Here is a 15,879-nt window from a genome sequence, read left to right on the forward strand (position 1 = left end):
ATTCTCTCACTCAATGCACAATTAAGTTCTGGAATTCATTGCCAGCGGATATTGTTAAGGCAATTAGTGCAGCTGGGTTTAAAATAAAGGTTTGGACAAGTTCCTGGAGAAGTCCATAAACTGCTATTAATAAAACTGACTTGGAATAGTTTCTGCTTATTATTTGCATTAGTGGCATGGGATTTATTTACTGTTGATGTATTTGCCAGGTTCTTGTATCCTGGATTGGCCTCTGTTGGAAACAGGATACTAGGCTTGATGGGCCCTCAGTCTGACACAGTATGGCAACTTCTTATGAACTTACATAGATCTGCTCACTGCCATACATGCATGTATATGCTACCATGTACATTTGTTTAAAAGTTATCCTCCCTATCCACACTTCCAAATAAAAGACAATTTTGCTACCCAGAGGAAGTTCAGTCAAAAGAATCTGTTAAGAAGATCTAAGGAATCCACTGGGCTGCTGCCACTATAATAGAAAGATCAAACAAGTCAGACTCATTTTGTTGAAATACTTGAAAAACAAAGAAAGCACTTTGAACACAGTTCATCTCTTGTTGGGCAGGCAATGCAACTCCTACACAACCAGCTTAATGTGGACACTAATTCTGCTAACAACAATAACCATGCTGACATGTTCTGTCGGAGGTGAAGGCACTTCAGACTACTAAGTGCAATTCCTTTATATAAGAAATTACAATAGTCAATCTTGTTCATAATTAATCTTAGATGTAGATTCAGCAGAGGAGGATTGTCTGATGATTGCTAGGAAGTGATGATCAGTAGCCTTTTCTGGTGAGGGAGAAGTGCTTTAGGTTCCTATCTCCTGCAAATCACTATATTTTCATAAAAATGATTTTCTCAGAGTCCAATGCCCCTACTGACACTATTTGCCTGGATTTTTTTGGATCCAGCATGCAATTTATCCTTTTAACATATTATATAGTTGATATTTAAATACTATTGCAAGTGAAGTAATTTAACCTAAGTTTAATTTTGTGCACTACTGGATAAACGATGTCAATTAATTTTGTGATTGGCTGGAGGGGAGTGCACTTAGCTGACCATCAGTACATTTTTTTATTTGGGAGTGAATAAGGCAGAGAAAGCAGAATTACTTACCTGTAACGGCTGTTCTCTGTGGACAGTGGGATAAGCTGGCCACACAAGTGGGGTGAAATCATCCCACAGTACCAATATGAGCATACCTTCTCCAAGTTTAGAAAGACTGAACAAAAAAAATATTTGAAGCGTGCAAGAGTTCCCATGCAACCACCACCACACAAGCCTCCTCAGCCCCTTCCCTAGCTACGCTTCTACTCCAGGGGAGGGAGAGAGGGATTGTGTGGTGGCTGGTTTGTCTCACTGTCCACAGAGAATACCTGTTACAGGTAAGTAATTCTGCCTTCTCCATGGATAAACACGACAATGCAGCCACACAAATGGAACTTCCAAGCTGAGGGCTGCAATAGGGAATTAAGAAGAATTTTTTTTTTTTTGTAACTCATAGGAGATGGAGAGCAAGCTGAAGCTCTTAGACATGTTTTTTTTTTAGTGTAGCCTGCCCAAAACTATTATCCCTACAAGAATCTTCTTCAAGGCAGTAGTACTTGGTATCTGCTCTGCATATATCTGCATATATCTTATATTAAGGCAGAACACAGATGTGCCACTGAAGTTGATGTTGCCCTTACTTGATGAGATTTTACTTTAGAAATTAGATGTTTTCCAGATTTTATTTATTTTATTTATTTATTGGGTTTTTTATACAGATGTTCATAGGAAACATCACATCGGTTTGCAACTCATTATCAAATGCACAATTAAAAACATTTGAATTTCCAAATAGAAATCATAGTCATAAAACATAAAATTCTGGATACTTAAGAAAAGGAAATACATTCTGAAACCCATAAGGTATGTTTCTTTACTGCCAGTGCTTGTTTAGCTGGATCATAAGAGGAAAGCTGAGAAGACTTTCTGAAAGGCTTAGTTCTTTCTAAGTAAAATAGCAATGCTCTCCTACATTCATGCATATGAAGAGCTTGTTCAGCTTTTGTACAATGTGGTTTTGGAAAAAATGTTGGTAGTACAAGTTTTTGGTTTAAATGGAACTAAGTTACAACCTTTGGTAAATTTAGGATGAGTTCTTCAGAGTTCATTATTCTTGAAATCTGAGTGTAAGGCTACTGAACTACTAAAGAAAGCTCACTCACTCTGCATGCTGATGTTATGGCTATGAGGAATAACACTTTCCAGGATAAGAACTTTAGGTGTACTGCGGCTAGAGGTTCAAAAGGAAAAAAAATCATCAAACTAGTAAGAACTACACTAAGGTCCCACTGGGTAGGCACAATTCTAATATGATGATGAAAACTTAGCTATTACTGGATGTTGAGCTCTAGGGTGCCTTCCCATTGCTGATATACTGCTATAGCACGCAAATGGACTCTGACAGAGTTAGTTTTCAATCTTGAGTTAGAAAGACTATGAAGATATTGTAGGAGAATGGATGTCGAACAGATAAAAAGATCTGCTTCATTTTTATTATACCAAGTAGAGAACCTTTTCCACTTGAAGTTATATGATCGTCAAATGTTTTTCTTGCTGCCAACTGAACTTCTTTTGTTTCTGATGGGAAGAGGTCTATATTCAGTCACTGGCCGGATTGCAAAATTAGCTGTATAAATTTATCCAGCTAACTTTGGAGGGATATTCAGTAGTGCAGTCACACTATTGAAAAAGATAGCTATCTTAAAGATAGCCAGAAACTTTAGGACAGCTCTACAGGATGACATGAGTTAGCCAGATATGTTATCTGGCTAAATGTGAATATCAAAGTTAACTAGGTAACTTAGCCAACTAACCTAATTCCTCCCAGAAATGCCCTTGGAACACCTCAAAGTTACCTGGCTAAATTTTAAACAGATAATGAGATATCCAGCTAAAGCTTAGTTGGATAAGTGGGGGAAATATTCAAAAGTCTGTATTTAGCCAAATAACTTGTGAATTATCCAACTAAATACCTCTGAATATGGACCTCCAAGTTAATTAACTCGTTTTCAACATATATGTAGACACTAGAGTTTGTAGGTTTGAGTGAAGAAGCAGAGCGTTGTTTTGTGTTAACAATGTTGGAAAGATTTGAAGTCATATAGGAGGAGCAATGACTAACATAGCCAGAAGTGCGCAACACATATTTCTTTGTCCTTTCTTAATTTGAGAATTCTTTGGATATTAGAGGACGAGGAAGAATTGTATACAGAAGATGTGAGTTCCATGCTATAGTATCCAATGCTATGTTCTTATAGAGAAATATAGAGAAACAAAGCAGAAGCTTGTGGTTTTACAGGGCTGAAAAAAATATCTATTTGCCCACATTGAAAATATATTGAACTGTGTTGCAATGAAGGGACCATTCATTCACTGCACCTTTGTATTTGACATGACCATACTCTTGTATATATTTCTGTACCCTCAGATCTATTATATACTACCATACCCCTTATCTACTGCATATACCTGCTCCCGCTAATACTGTACAAGTTATTCCCCCCAGTTCTGATCCTCCCTGTTTTTTGCAATTTCTCTGTTCAGTTCCACGTAAACTGATATGATGTTTCGACGAATACTGGTATATAAATTCATGAAGCTGAGGTCAACAAATGACTGAGTCTGCTAAAACATGGAGCTTTCCTGAACCGTATATCACATTTAGATGTATCTTTTCCAAATTGCCTGTTTCCACATTTTGCTTGCTTCCTTGCAAAGTGCTGAAGATCCCATACTTCCTTGCTTATTTATGTGGTACATGGTCACTTGATTGTCTCTCTGGATATGAACAGTTGTTCCTGTTACACACTTCTTGAAAACAAGCAATGTCTTGAAACCAGCACTTAGTTCTAAGAGATTTTTGTGCCAGTGCATGTCTTAAGAAGTTCAATTCCCTCAAGAACACATGGCATTGATACATGCATCCTAATCTTGTGTAGATGCACTGGTTGTTAATATCCGCTGAATTTACAGAGGATGAAAGGTTTGACCACATAATAGATTGTTAGGCTGAGTCTACCCATAAAGGGAGGCCAATGGTTATTATGGAGGAATCAACTGCACAAGTTATAGTGAAAAGTAGCCATATATGAGGGCGCCCAACAATATTTACAGAATTTGCTGGATATGTTAGGGCTACTAAAACAATTAAATGTAGATCGCTTACTTTGGAGGAAATAAGTCTAAGGATAAATAGTTCACTGTCCACCAGTTTGGGGTACATTTTAAAAGATAGCGCGCGCACGTACCTTTGTTCACGCATCAGGCGCAAACAAAAGTATGCTGGATTTTATAAGATACGCGCGTAGCCATGCGTATCTTATAAAATCCGGGGTCGGAGCGCGCAGGGGGATACACATTTGTGCAAAATGCGAGCGCCGAGCCCTGCGCGCACTGCCGTTCCCTCCGAGGCCGCTCCGAAATCGGAGCGGCCTCGGAGGGAACATTCCTTCCACCCCCCCGCACCTTCCCCTCTCTAACCCACCCCCCGGCCCTATCTAGACCCCCCCCCCACTTATGCGCGCTGGCGCGGCAGGCCCCGACACAGGCCGCTGTGTCGGGGCACTTGGCCATGCCCCCGGACCGCCCACATGCCCCCAAACAAGCCCCCGATCCGACACCACGCCCCCAACCGCCCCTTTTTGCAAGCCCCAGGGCTTGCGCACACCACTGAGCCTATACAAAATAGGCTCGGCGCGCGCAGGGGGGTAACCCTTTTAAAATCCGGCCCCCAGTGTGTAAATATTTATCAATAAACATATAGGTAGAAATCTACATGTTCAAAGAAACCTACCTTTTGTGTGGTTTATTAGATATAGTTTAGAAACTGCCATATTTTGGATGAAAGCTGGATATAACATATCTGGTAGAGTAATACTTCTTGCTGGTTGTGAAAAAGAGTCTAATGGCAGTTCTCTAGAACTAGCAATTGATTGACTAGATTCAAAAGAAGAAAGTTAGTCTTCTGAATCTGATATTAGTATTGGAGGATCTTTAGATGATGGTTCTTCTTGAAGAGTGATGCACTATAATCATTCATCCTTGGTAATCAAAGGCCTTTCATAAGGAGGAAGTAACAACTGAGTTTGAAGGTCATATGCAATATTTTTTTATTACTGTCTGTGGAAGTTTAGAAGGAGAATTAACTGAAAAGTTCTTCATATAAATATAGACAAAATTTATCCACATCTTCTGGACATAGAAAAGTATTCCAATGAAGTCTGCTGATGTACTCCCAAAGAAGTGTCTGTTGGGAACTAAAATCAGTGGGCAAGACATCATAGATGATCTGTGCTGAAAATCGATTTCAGCGCCAATAGATATATACCTGTACCTTTCAGCACCGAAAGAAAAAAATCTTTGACACTTTGGTTATTTTTGGCACCGTAATGGTCTGCATTAACATGGGAAGAACATGAGTCTAACTGGGTCATCAGCATGGATGCCTTTTCATAACAACGGTGCTGAAGGGGAAGACTTCTTTTGAGGCCTTGTGCTCCGAACAGGAACTCTTGACCTCGGTGTTTCGATGCTTGATCTCCTCCTTTTAGGTACTTAACTGACCAAACATCTCCTTTCTCTACCCAAGGGAGACATTTGGTATTTTATCTTAGGCTCTCTGTGTAAGAGTGCCCCGTGGGTATTTCCAACCACATGAAGAACAATTGACCACATCATGCGTGAATCCAGATATCTAATGCCAATATGAAGGTTCAGGCTGGACCCTTTATGCATGCAATTGACACATAATTTAAACAGATATTTATCTGATCTGGAACTTTTCAGACATCTCAGAGTAGAAGGAACAAAATTCTAAATAGTTTTTCTTTCAAAGCTCCAAAAAAAAAAAAAAAAGATGACTATACTGAAAAAAATAAGTAAATAAAGGTAAATGCTATTGAAAAAAACCTGAAGAGAGTTAAACGTATCTTACTTTGGTGGAAGAAAAGAGGCTCGTGCAGCAATGGTAGTAGCTGCGCAGGAAGTTCCAAGCATACTCAGAAAGATTGTTTTTAGTCTTTCTGAGCTTGGAAAGGCCATCTATGTCAGCACCTTCAGATGACATCACCCCACTTGTGTGCCTGTGTTTGACATGGAAAATACACACAATTGTAGATTTCAGAAAATGACTTTTCTTGCAATGTAAGAAGTAGGCAGGGCACTCTGAAATGTAAAAACATTATGATCGAGTTTGACAGTTTAAAATCTGATGTGTAATTTATACAGGAAAAACCATAATAAACTGAAATTACCATGAGTAGAAGAGGTATACTACTTAACTGGCTCCTCTACTAGTTCACCCATGGCTACAATTATAAGGAAAATGACCAAGATTAAGGAGTTACAGAATGGGGGTGAATGCATATTTATTGCACTGGTTGTAGTTATTGACAAGAATATGTTATGTTTAGCCAATGTATAGATCAAACTGATGGCAGAAATATTTTTTTAATAAAACCTTCACTACATGTTCTAAATATTCCCCAGAGAATGTGATCTTAATTTCCCTCTTGACACTTTAATTTATAGAAAAGTATCCTCTACCCCTCTAAAAAGAAAATGGATTCAGTAGGTTATTCAGAGGCCTGCTTCAGGATTTCTTTATTATGAACAAATGGAAAATTTCAAACCCTAATCTCCTATTTGCAGATTCATGGCACTTGTTCCTGAACTGATATTTTTCTGACATGTGCTGTCTTCATAAAATAAGTGCTGGTCAGAAAATGCCCCAATACAAGTACAACAGAGTGAACAGACGGACTTTTACCAATGTTGGACGCAGAAATGAGTGTTTAATAATTTGCTTTCCCAAAAGATGCTCAGTTTTTTGTTTTGTTTGAAACAGAGGAAAGATATATTGGATTACTTACAAATTAACAAAAGGAGATACATATCCACACAAACATTCTGGGGTGCCCTCAAGACAGTGGTAAGAGGCAGAATAATTCCTTATGGTACATGTCTCAACAAAGAAAAAGTCTCAGAAGAGTTGATTTTTCATCCAAAATAGACTTTTAAAGTATAAACAAATACAAAATTTACCAAGTACAAAAATCAACTATGTTATAGACTAACTGGTAGATATTAAAACATGCGTGCACATGGACATGCCGATTTTATAACATGCACATTCAATGCTCCTTGTGACCTTGGGCAAATCACTTTTCCCTCCATTGCCTCAGGTACAAACTTAGGCCTAGATTTATCAAAATGCACTAAATATCGCATACAATAGGAAAAGGGGTGTGTTTTATGGTAATAGGCAGTTTATCGCAATTTGCGCTAATACCTATGTGAAGCGCTATCTTAGCACAAATTGCTGGACTCTACCTGGGTAATATCAAGCTAGGTTGAGAGAACATTGCACAAATCTCATCTTTGGGTGAGTTTCCTCACTCCGAAGGTCATCAAATCTTCACAAGAGTGCACTGTTCTGTTCGTACGACTCACTTTGAATGTCAAAGTGGCCCCTAACCCCTACACTAATACCTAAACTTCACCTCGAGTTACTAGGTGGGCCCTCCCATAGAGATATAAATACCTATCTAGTGTGAGGGCATTATGGCTAATATCTCTCTCTCCCTTTCTCACCCCCCCCCCCCACCCAGTGGTTGTAGGAGGGCCCTGATAGCTAGGCTGGCTCTCCAGGAGCTTAAAACGGCATTTGCAAAAACATCACAACATGCAATAAAGCCCTATCGCACAGCTTCACGCAAATGAAAAAGGTGTAGTTAAGATTCGCATTAAAGCTGTGCGATAGGGCTTCGCAAAACTGTGAGCCCAGCCCACTTGGCCACAAATCCTCCCCTTTTTCTCATTTCCATCGCACCATGCGTTATGGTGCTTTCGCACACGTTTTTGGCGTTTTCACATGCGTTAAGGCGTTTTTGCATGTGAAAACGCCTTAACGCATGCGTTAAGGCGTTTTCACATGATAAATGACCCCCTTAGATTGTAAGCCCTCTAGGGATAAGGAAATACCTACAGTACCTGAATGTAATCTGCTTTGAAGTGCCAAAAAACAGAATATAAACATCTAAAATAAATAAATAAACGTTCAGGATCGCAGTTTCTTTGGAAACGCAACATTGTTCTATACAGTTCCAACCCCAGGGAAATTTTCCCATCCTCCAGGGAGTAAGGATTGCCTTCACCATCCATGCCATCTGGGTCCCTATCAGAGTGACCCGCCACAGGTCTAGACGAACTCAGATGCTTATCCACAGCACCAGGTGTGCGGGGATCTGCAGCCTGCGATCCTGAACTTTTAGGTTTGGCTGGGGCCGCCAACTGCACCTAAAGGACTGCAGTCCTTGAAATTCCACCACCCAAGAAAAGGCAGAAGGATCCATACCAAAACCAGGGGGTGTCTGTCCTGCACCCACTGAGTTGCCTTCCCCTGCTGATGAACCAGTTAGGGGAGCCCCAAATCTAGGTGAAACCTCTGGCAGTTCTGCCTCCAGTCGCACTCCCGAGGGGATGCCAGGCTGTGATGCCTGAATATGGCAAGCAGCACAAAGGATAAGGCGCTTAGTCATGTTTGCTACCTGCGCCATGGATAAACACCCACTAGCAGCACACTCCCAAAAGCATCTGACTATTGTGCGCCCAGCTGCGTGCTTACACAAGCGAGCCTGGACAGAGTGCTCAAAAAACAAGCTCTGTCCAATATACGCACACTACAGATGCCCAAAATGTAGGTGCCCAATACGCAGTCCAGGTAGGTGCCCACCTGAGCGCCCACTGTTTCCCGGCAGAGTTGTGCATACAAAAGCACGCAAACTTCGCCGCAGCCTATCGCACAGCATCTGTGAAGCCTGAGAATGTGGCCTAGCCAAAAAGGCTGCTCATGCCAAGTTCCCCTGGAGACTGGAACAGACATCAGATCGGCGTGCTGAGCTCAGAGACCAGAAGGGAATGGAATCCCTAAAATTAACTCCTCTTCATTTTCTTATTTTTATGTATTTACTCTTTACCTGATCTCAGCCCGTCCCGGCCAAGTACAGAGTCAGTCTCTAGCTGTGGGGGGAGAGGGCAAAGGCCTTCACCGCCGCAGTTAGCTTCCTACACCCGCTAACCTCTCAGCTGTTTGTCTCTCTACAGCTAATTCTACACAGGAAACCAGCTACCAGACTGAAGCACTCTACTGAGAGAGGGATCCGCAAATATCACCTCAGGAAAACTCGACAGAGAGGGATCTATAAGGTATCACCACAGGAGAATGGGGAGAATTAATTTCCTTCTTCTTTCTCCTCCTAAATTTTTTTTAAGTAATCCTCAGTAGGGAGATGCACATCTACCATCTGCTGTAGAAGTGCATAACCCACTGGTGTGGATTAACCTGTCTGAATGCTAAGAAACAAAGATGTTATGTTAGTCCATTTATAGTTTATTTACTGTCCTTATTTTAAAACTATTTTTGTATCTTCTTTTTACTCTTTAATGCAACTTTAATATAATTTTATTGTATGTCTTATCATTTAGTGTAACTAATGTAATTTTATTGTAAATCGCTTTGATTAATTGTGACGAAAGGCAATTCATCAAATCAAAAACTAGGGGTGGCCAACTCTGTTCCTCAAGAGCCATAAACAGGCATGGTTTTCAGGATATACACAATAAATATGCATGAGATAAATTTGCCTTCACTGTATGCAAATCTAGCTCATGCATATTCATTATGGATATCCTGAAGAATAGGCCTGTTTGTGGCTCTTGAGGATCAGAGTGGGCACGCCCGAAATAAACTGAACTATACAATAGATGCCCACCCAGTACTGAATGCTTCATTTGAGGCCTGATCTAAAATTACCAAATTATTTGAAGGTACATGCTCTATCACTTATATGTTATAATCTAAAAGGTAGATTTTAGAAGCCTTGCACGTGCAAGAATGGCCATATAAGCACGTAAGTGGGCTGCATGGGAGCTACACGAATTTTAGATAGCCAGGAAGGCGTGCATACATTGAGGTACGTGCACCCAGAAAAAGTAGGTGGAAAAGGGGCAGGGCCAGCACCAATGCACGTAACAATTTTCCTCCGCTGGCACGCATATGTTAAGCACATCACTTTGCTACAGCTCCTTCATAGGTGCAGGAGTCCGGTGAACATGGGGGGGGGGAGAGGGAGGGAGGGAGAGAAAAGGAGGGAGAGAGAGACTCTTTATAAGGCTCAGTCTCATACTCTATATATGAACCATTGTAAGTAGGCACTTTGATTCGGGGTTAGTTTTCGGGAGGTGGGTTGAGGTTGGAGGGTGTTACAAACACATTCAGAGGTATCCATTGTAAAACTGATATCATTGAAGAATTTTTGACCTTATAAGTGATGAAAAGGAGTTGATTTGTACAAGGCAGCTAGCAGATACTGCAGTGTACAAATCAACTCTTGTTATTTTTTTCTAGAATGTAATTTGTGATAATTAGATCCTTACCACCTAAATAAATATTTAAAAAAAAAAAAAAAAAAAGACTCCCATGAAGTCATGGGTCAAATGATCATGCTATCAGAAACCCCTTCTGGATGAGACTCCCACAGAGTTTCTGATTATAAATAGCACAGTAATAATCTGATCTTTAGTATCTGGGCCATAACAAAAATACTTTACTGGAAATTTCTAATACATTTTGCCTCAGAAACATAATAGAAAACAGAAGCAAACGAGTTGACATTGACTATACTTTCCAACTGCTAAAATGATAGCACTGCCACTTTTAGTTTCTCATGATGCCTCATCCAGAGATGATTTACTTATATCACTTATATGTTATAATCTAAAAGGTAGATTTTAGAAGCCTTGCACGTGCAAGAATGGCCATATAAGCACGCTAAAATAAGATTGAGTGCATTTATACTAGTTCTACAATCCAAATTAAATATTAATCCTGTTGTACTCATAAATCTGGCAGAGTCACTTTCAGCTATTTGCCATTTTGCTAGAATTTTTTCACCCTCCAATTCTGCTGTGGCACTCACCATGGTAACAAGCTATGCTGTCTAATACGCTAAGATCAACAGCTGTTAAGTGAAACCAAAAAACACAAGGACAAAATATCCCAATAAAACACAACCATGGGGGTCTACTGACTGCACAGCAATAACAACAAAAATATTTAGTTTTAAATATTGGAAATCTAAATGACATCCACTTATCCAAGTTGTTTTCAACCTCTAGAGGAAAAATTGCTGGATAAAGTCAGGTTTTGCTGAACAGCAGCTGTCATAAAAATGAACAATTTTTGTGAACATTTATCACCGACTGAAAAGAGATACTGGAGGTGTGCAGAAGTAAACAAAACAACCTCCACTCTTCCCACAAATGCCTACTTGTCCAAATATATGTAGACCTTTAATTCACCTCTGGGAGCCCTCACACCCAGAGCACTGATGCAGCCACACAGCTTCCAATACTTCCCCCATAGGATTAAAGATAGCAGCTTTAAAAAAAAATTTTTTTTTGTTTTTTGAGAAATATAAACTAAACGAACACATACAGAACTGTAGGGATATCAGAAGACACAGATAAACACTATTGTCATACACTAATGCTACATTAGCAAACAAAAATTACTTCCATCTGCAATTACATTCACTTCTCCACTTTTTCACATTTTGTTACATTACACAGCCTTATTCTAAAATGGCTTAATATGCATTTTTTCCCTCCTCAATTTACACACAATACCCCATAATGACAAAGCGAAATCAGGTTTGTAGAAGTTTGTGCAAATTAATTTAAAAAAACCAAAACAAAACAAATATATTTACATAAGTATTCAGAGCCTTTACTCAGTACTTTGTGGAGGCACCTTTTGTAGCCATTACAGCGCCGTGACTTTGTGGGTATGATGCTGCAATCTTGGCAATCATGGATTAGGGGATTTTCTCCCATTCTTCTCTGCATATTCTCTCAAGCTCCACCATGGTGGATGGGGAGCATCGATGCACATTTATTTTCAGGTCTTTCCAAAGATGTTTAACCAGGTTCAAGTCTGGGCTCTGTCTGGGCCACTCAAGGACATTCACAGACGGGCCAAAGCCACTCCTGGTAGTCTCGGCTGTGTGCTCAAGGTCACTGTCCTGTTGGAAAGTGAATAGTCTCCCCAGTCTGAGGTCCAGAGTGTTCCGGAGCAGGTTTTCAAACAAGGATTTCTTAGTGCTTTGCTCCATTCATCTTTCCCTCAATCCTGACTAGTCTTCCAGTTACCACAGCTGAAAAACATCCCATAGCATGCTGCTGCCACCACCATGTTTTACGGTAGGGATGGTATTTGCTAGGTAATGAGTAGTGCCCGGTTTCCTCCAGATATGACGCTTGGCATTGAGGCCAGAGAGTTCAATCTTGGTTTTATCAGACCAGAGAAACTTGTTTCTCATGCTCTGAGAGTCCTTTAAGTACCTTTTGGCAAACTCCAAGTGGGCTGTCATTCCTTTTACTGAGGGGGGGCTTCTGTCTGGCCACTATCATAAAGGTCTGATTGGTGGAGTGCTGCAGAAATGGTTGTCCTTCTAAAAGGTTCTCCCATCTCCACAGCGGAACTCTGGAGTGACCATAGGGTTCTTGGTCACCTCTCTGACCAAGGCCCTTTTCCCCCAATTGCTCAGTTTGGGAGGACAGCCAGCTCTTCAAAGTGTCCTGGTGGTTCTGAACTTCTTCCAATTAAGAATGATAGAGGCCCCTGTCTTCTTCAGAACTTTTAATGAAAATTGAAGAAAAGAACAGTGATGGCTATGATAGCTGCAGCTATAAGAAAACATTGGCATGTTTTAACTTTACACAATGTGTTTCAGGACCCTCCACTGATCGCCACATCTCATGGCATTAATATTAGAGATATGGTCATCCATTCACATCAGATGAATCACCTTCCACAACCATTACAGGGCAATTTAAATGTGGGTCATGCAATTTTTGTAGTAACACCACTGAAGGTAATGATTGGCAAGATCTTATCAATGGTTTTAGAATTAAATGGAGATCATATACAGATTGTCACACATAATGTGGTATATGCCGTTGTTTGCTCATGCTCGAAGGGGCGCACATCACAAGCGATTAAGGTACAGCTAACTGAACATAAATCCTGCTTAAAGGCATCTAAATTAAATGCTCCTATGATCCAACATTGTATTGCATTGCAACACACTTTTAAAACTTTGAGGTAGACTATTATCGAACAAGTAATTTCCAACCAGGGTGGAGATATATTATCATGTCTCAATTATCGAGAATCTTTTTGGATTTATACATTGTACACTGTAACTATTTGGAATGAATGAAGAACTCAATTGGACACATTTGGTATAACAATTCCGTTCATATTGTTGATATATGGGTACTTGAAATTTTGGATTCAATTCGAGTTATCTGATTGGTTTCTATAGCTTCCTTTCTTCAATACAATTGGACTTTCAAGTAACAACAGTTTTCATTGGTTATTCTCAGGTCACATGATGGATTTATAAATAAAGAAATGGACATCAGCTATCGCTTTACCTGTGTATTCAGCGTTTCAAGTGAAGGAGATTTTGAACACAGCGACGCATAACCAGTCCTACAGTAAAGAATAAATCCTTCGTCAGGGGAAATTTAATCTGAAATGTGGCCTCGTTGGGAGGGCAGTAAGATATCACCATTTTGTCAGCTTGACGCCATCTTAAGTATTTGACACAGGCACCAGTTTAATGTAGGAGTGCTATTTTTGCACAGTTTTCAAAGGAATTATTTATAGTATTTTTTGAACTTTTTAAAAAATCACTTACAAAAAAAAGAACATTATAGGGAGTAAGGTGGTGATTCATGCTTATATTCAACTGTGGGGCTTTGAGTACCAGAATGTAACAGCCTTCACTTTATATGTAACCATCAATCTCTTCTAAAAAGATCTGATTATGCTCTGACATGCACTGTCAACCATTGGACCTTATATAGACAGGTGCGCTTTCCCAAATAATGTCCAATCAATTGAATTTACCACGGCAGGAGAAACATCTCAGGGATGATCAATGGAACAGGATGCTCATGAGCTCAGCTCTGAGTGTCATAGCAAAGGGTCTGAATACTTATGTAAATGGGATACTTCAGTTTTGCGGGGATTTGCACAAATTTCTACAAACCAGCGCCAACATCATTTCATGTCCTTCAGAAATGTGATATGAAAATGGGACTATCTTGTTATGGCTGGCCTTTGCCGTTTTTAATATATTGACTTTTGCTGCTTATAGCTAGAATAAAGACATCTTCTGTATATGGGTTTTGTTTGCACTCTTTTCATTGTAATAGCAGTGAAAAAAATTAAGTGTATTTAACTTGAGAACATTATAACCATGTGGCACATATTTTCATTAACCTGTTTTAAATTATTTAATTTTGTATTTCTTGTTTTCTATACACATACAAAGAAAAAAATATATAAGTAAGACCACAAGCTATGTCTGGCAAGAACCAGAAACTAGTATAGCTCTGGGAAATATTTTTTTTCACACCAGATTCAAATTTTATACATGAAATTAGGTTTAGCGAATGCCCTAACAAATGCAGCCTTCTAACTAAAAAAAGAAGAGTCCACTCTGTGTAAACTCCTCTCTTTTCTTGTGGGGGTTGGGTGTTTGGCTTCCCTGACTGATGGCACGCCACCTCAGAAGGTCAACACCTGTCCCATGTCTAAAACCTGCTCTTAGCGTAAAGAAACTGTTTTGCTCCGACCGCAGCAAGTTTTAGCAAGCAAACATACTTCCTGTCTATAGCTAACAGGAAGTCTGCAAGGAACATATCTAGGGCAAAAGCTTTGCAGAAAAAGCTTTGCAGCACCAGCTTAGTTTATGACCTACTAGCATTTATGTGGTTTTTCACACCTAGATAGCTCAGTACCATTGCCTCATGACCAGCTAATGACCTCCCCCCTCCCTGCCTGAAGATTGACCGCTTGCACCTCTTTGCACCCACGTAGTAAAAGGTCAGCATAAACATTTCTGTGGAAATATTGTAGCAGTAAATATGTGACGTATGTATCCGATGCAATGCTATGTAATGATTTTACAATAAAAAGGGGGCTGCCCAAAATGCTGGGAGCACGCTTCACCCTGAAGACCGTCTGAGGTGTTTTCATTGCGAGATTTTCTATTAAAAATTATGGGCCCCGACTCTTCTCCCAGAATAGATCATCCGCTCTTTTGACAATTCAGCATTCCCTCTGTGGAGCTTGAACTTATTGGTAACTACTTCACACGCTATATATCTCCCAACAGCAGGCAGTGAAACACAGTGCTGGGCTAGCTCAGAAAGCATAACTAAAACAAGATCATGAACATATTACAGACATTCCTATAATACACAACAATATTTAATTTAAAAAGATAAAAACTTGATCACTAAACTTACATTGCATCAGTAAGAGAAATTAATTCCAATAAATCCTCTGGTTTTTAACAGTGAAGATAATCTTGAAGTATAAATAACTTACTTTCTGTGTGTTATGCTTTTCAAGGACAAAAAAAGTGACACAGAAATAAATCACTCCTAATTTCAATACGATCACAGCTGTTTGTCAGCACAAACCCTCTGATTGATTAACCAGAAAGGGGTATTTCAAGTGGCTGGGCAGTAAAGTCAGGATCACAGACATTATTCCTCTGCTGCATGTGCTTCTACAGGCAACAGTCTCCTGTCTGATCCCAGAACTCCACAGAGATAACAAACACCACCATTCAGTTCAGTGAACAAGAGAGGAAGCGAACCAAAGCAGTCATCTACCCAGTCCTCTCTTGCCTATATATTGTTGAAACATTATGCCAGTACAAACAGAGGGTCCACAATGAATAG

The 15,879-nt window shown here is 39.8% G+C and overlaps 1 protein-coding gene across 3 annotated transcripts in view; it reads right to left on the reverse strand.

Annotated features, from left to right (window-relative positions):
• The window catches only part of TMTC1 (transmembrane O-mannosyltransferase targeting cadherins 1), a 717,359-nt gene that overhangs the window by 633,314 nt on the left and 68,166 nt on the right, over positions 1–15,879 (reverse strand). The window lies entirely within an intron of this gene.

The sequence above is a fragment of the Rhinatrema bivittatum genome, chromosome 4 (assembly GCF_901001135.1).
Source record: "Rhinatrema bivittatum chromosome 4, aRhiBiv1.1, whole genome shotgun sequence".
Lineage (NCBI taxonomy): Eukaryota > Metazoa > Chordata > Amphibia > Gymnophiona > Rhinatrematidae > Rhinatrema > Rhinatrema bivittatum.